We start from the raw sequence: 4861 nt of genomic DNA on the forward strand, positions 1-4861 counted from the left end.
GTTAAAAGGCATGCCGATCAACTTCGGAAATTTAGAGCAAGAGAATTTTATAACAATTTCCCTGTGTTATCTAATAAAATTACAAGCTACACTTGTGTGTTATGTCGATAAAAGTTTTCCTGTAAAATAAATTTTTGCACACAAGTTCTGACGAGTATATATCCTTATCCTTACATTATAAAACAAAATCCTCTGCTGAGTCTGTCTGTCCGTTCACGATAAAATTAAAACTAGGTAAGTACTGCACGGATATTCATGCGGTTTTCACCAATAGACAGTGTGGTCCTGAGGAAGGTGTAATTTATCATGTTTTTATTCGAGCGAAGCCGGGACAGGCTGCTAGAAGAGCATAAAATAGTTGTAGATTTGCCATCGACACGCAAATAATGAGTTGTGATTTTTTTATATAATTCACGCCACGACATGTTCCTTGGAGTTTAGTTGTAATGTAAAAATAAGACATTTGTCAATATACATATTACGCAAAGCTTAGCGCAGATGGCGCTACTGGTACTTGCAAACATTTCCAATGGAGGCAAAAAGCGCCAATTTTCGATATTGTTGCAGATTTACGACCAAAAATACCTTCTACGCAATCGTGGCGCGAGTTTAAGGAAAAAGGAAGGAATTTTGTGAATTATCTTGAAAATAATAACACAATTTTAGGTTATGTTCTGCATTATTTGGTCAACTGTGGTGATAAACTTGATTTTGACTGAAAGCCTTATCTGTATAAAGTCCATATTTTCATAAGTCGTCAGGTGTGAAGTGTTCCGAGCATATTTTTGACCATTTACCTACTGGCTGGAAAATTTTACAGCGTGAGGCGGTTTCCCATAGTTTTCAAAGATTTTTTATCTTATGGAAAACGATTTCTCCCAATATATCGGCACCCGAATATGCTACATTGTTGTATATTTTCACAAACGAATGCTTACACAATGAAAGGATTAATAAAGTACTCTAAAATAAACGTTTTAATCGACAAAAGGCGGCAAAGCTTTTGTGTACCTAACATACAGTGCTCTACTCTGGCGGGATAAATGTGCAGTAATACTACCTAATGACGTCCTTGGAGAAAAGGCTGCGGTGAAGTTTGTTGCGCCGCTTCTTCACCTGCGCTCTGGAAATCGGCGAATTAGTTGAGTACACATTTTTGACATCAATGGTTTTTTTTTTAATTTCTTGGCTCCATCGTTCGCCAAAACGATGATTTTGCCAACGTCAAGTATATCATTCTGAATTGAATGAAGAATATTGAATGTCAATTTGACGCGGCGGTACAGTCAGTAACAACAACGTGGTCGAGTTGTTGATAGTTCCACATATTGCCGCAGATAAGAATATTATCCCAACTGATATTATAAATGAAATGAAAATGCGAAAGTAAGTTTGTTACCTCTTCACGCATTATCTACTGGACCAATTGTTATGAAATTTGGTACATGGTTAGAAAATTACCTGGTATATACTTTTTATCTCGAAATGCCCACAGGAGCGAAGCCCCGGGGCGTAGCTAGTAAGTAAATAAAACATCAAGTGTAACATATAAACTTTTATTAATTATTAATACAACAAAATCACTCAGTCAGTAGAGATTTGACTACCGGCTCACTAGCGCCACAAACATATTTTTACAAGCTTTCATTTGCTTGTCTGTGATGTAATCATATTTTGCAAGTTCGATTTCTCCTACTTCCAGTCAACCAGTTGAAATTTCACACGTTGCTTCAGTTTCCATGACAATGCATTATTATGATAAGCATGACCTGAAGGTGTAGGTCGGATCGGCTCCAAACGAGGGAGCTCCTCAACCTACAGCACGGATATGGGTTTTTTGTCAGGCGTTAAATGCCACAAGATCACTTTGATGTCATTAAAAGCTTGTGATAAAAATGAATGGACATTTTTGTAAAAAAAAAAACATTTTTTAAATATTCGTTATTAATTAAATGTGAATGTGGCGCCAGGGTGCGGTGAATAAGATATAATATAATAAATTCAGCGCCGAAAAATACGAGATTCATGTTAAGATAAGAATGACTGAGGTAATAAACAAAAATAATTCTACGGTGCTAAAAACAGCAGCGCGTCAAATATAAGTTGACATGGCGGGAAAAACTTTTACTTTTAAAATTTATAGGCATGGGAATTAGTAGGTACTCCGTAGTACCTACTAATTTCATGTTTATAGCATAAATACCACCCCTATCCACATTGCAAAATATACTTGACATATCTGTAATTAACTTACTCTATCTCTGTTTAAAAAGAAAACATTGCTTTCTCTATTTTTTAAGTTTTATAAAATTGGTGCCGTTCAAGAATAGAATCGGTTAAAAATATATGTTATATATTAAATTTTATTAAAATCGGCGACTTTAAAATATAAATATTGACTATCATATTATAATAATGGACTAATCTCAGTAATATCTCTTTCGACTGAAAATCCCAATTTTTTTATAGTTATAAAACGTCAGAGCCCAAGCTCCGCTTGCCAAATTTTTCTCGCACTTCACACAAATCTCGATAAAACGTATACACATCTTATAATCAGTCAAATAAATCAGTACATACATACATAGTAGAATAAAAAATTAAAAAAAAAAAAACAAAATCTAATGACAAGACTAAATTGACCCAACGACCACAAAAAAAAAAAAGAAAATTCTTGCAATTATTCAACAATAGCGACACCTATCCGTGGGTCATGACGTTTCACGAGTAAAAGGTACTTGAGGGCAGTCGCTTACGAATAATTATACGCATCTACATAGTATAAAACATTGTAATATAAAGTTATGTGTAATATAATAAAAATGAGAAAGTGATAAGTCTTAAGCGACCATCCGTAAGGTACCTTTTCTCAAGTCATACAGTTTCTCGCTCAAAAAACGAGATAAAAAATGAAAATAAACTTAACGCGTCACATATTGCTTTTTAAAATTGAGATTCAACTTAATTGCAAATTGCAATACAATATAGCACTATGCTTTGCAGCTGCTTAATGATCGTCTAACTTAATACGTACACAATTCTGATAACAATATAATTAATATTTATATAATATCCCGGTCGATGACACACACACACACATGCTAACACAAATTTGACACTGACAATTGGCTCAAATATTTGGGCAAACACATTTTAAACGAAACGTAAACCATCCTTCCCGTTTGGCCGAGAAACACAATATTTGTGATATTTAAAACCTTGACTTGAAACTCATTAAAACATCAATTGCAAAATATACCTAATGAATATTCATTGGCAAGTATTAAGGACTCCACATTTTTTAAATTAATGAGGTTTTTAATGCTAAATTGACCGTGCTAAAAGAGATTATGGCTGAATTGATGTCTATCTATATGTATAAGTTATTATAATACAGTATTGTTAAGTTAATATCCTACAACCACAAGTCTCGAACTTACTTTGGGGCTAACTCAATCTGTATGATTTGTCCGTGTAGATAAATTTATATAATTATTGTTCTAACAATATCAACATGCGAAGAAACACTATAAATATTCGATTTAAAAAATATAGGTACATAAAAATAATTTTTACATTTACCTACTGATAAATCAACCATAGTCGGAGCTAGAAAGAGATGAAAATACCAGGAATATTTCCTTGTTGTGTATTGGCTGTCAATGTCATCGGTTGAATAAACAGTGTGCTAATGGCGGTCGTTTATTTCATTGTTTCCCTCCCGAAACTTCACAAGGAAAGTTTTATATGAAAACTAACAGAACTGCTGTCAAGTTTTCAACAATATTTTTTTTATATACAATAACGATATTCGAGCACAGGGCTTACTGAAAACGGCAGTTTTATTTTATAATTGTATTATATTATGTCTGTAGTATTTTATGTTACTACTAAAATAAATATAAAAACAATTACAATTGTAAATTCGTCCTCCTAATTTTTAATATATATATAAGACCTATATTTGTTAATTGACGTCCTTGGAGAAAAGGCTGCGGTGAAGTTTGTTGCGCCGCTTCTTATTCACCTGCGCTTTGGAAGCCGGCAGTAGACTTAGTTTAAGTAATTTTTCGACGTCAATAAGTGATGTATATCATCCTAAATTGAATAAAGAATTTTGAATTTGAATTTACATTGATAAATTGCCGAAGTTTAAAAAAAATTCAAATGCACACGATTATATTGTAAACAAAGTAAATTAATGTAAAAATTTCCAAAATTACCGTAATTTTGAAAGTTTCCTTGAAATTGGAAACTTTCGGTAATTTTCGTCTCTAAGACTCTGAGCGCGCTATATGTATATTTTCAATAGCATTTCCAGTGTTTCCTTATAATTAATTAACTAAACACAAAAAACTAATAAATTAACATGACTACATAATTTCAAGGCACTTTTATAAAAGCTAATTTTTATGAGATTCAAATTTTATAATCTTTTTATTATCTCCAATAAGTATTTATACTAACAAACAGATCGTAGGTTACTTAATATTTTATCGTAGGTAGTTCGGTAGTAGGTAGGTAGTTCCGTTTCTCGTGAGTTTTGATGTTCTTTCGCCATGTCATGGTAAATTGTGGAACCCATACTTATGCCAAAAACGGACCGTTGCCAACGCGAATGAGTTAACATTACTGTTTGTATGAGAGCTTTTATTTATCGCAATGAAAAACCAGCAATGTTCGCCGATGTATGGATCAGGTATTCAGTAATATCCACTTTGCTATAACCATTACGGTATTTACGTGCAGTTGCAATGTGCAGCTGTAAATCCAGTAGTATCTGCAGAAGCCACAACACACCTGTAATTGGGTTTGGTACTAACCAAACCCAATTACAGGTGTGTTGTGGCTACTAAGCTAC

At 33.2% G+C, this 4861-nt stretch overlaps 1 long non-coding RNA gene across 1 annotated transcript; it reads left to right on the forward strand.

Annotated features, from left to right (window-relative positions):
• The first annotated feature begins 1786 nt into the window (after positions 1 to 1786).
• On the forward strand, positions 1787 to 2620 carry LOC135310011 (uncharacterized). Its single transcript, XR_010370303.1, has 2 exons — positions 1787 to 2159; positions 2195 to 2620. It is a non-coding gene; the product is annotated as an uncharacterized LOC135310011 (long non-coding RNA).
• Positions 2621 to 4861: the final 2241 nt, after the last annotated feature.

This window comes from Plodia interpunctella, chromosome 29 (assembly GCF_027563975.2).
Source record: "Plodia interpunctella isolate USDA-ARS_2022_Savannah chromosome 29, ilPloInte3.2, whole genome shotgun sequence".
In the NCBI taxonomy this organism is placed as follows: Eukaryota; Metazoa; Arthropoda; class Insecta; order Lepidoptera; family Pyralidae; genus Plodia; species Plodia interpunctella.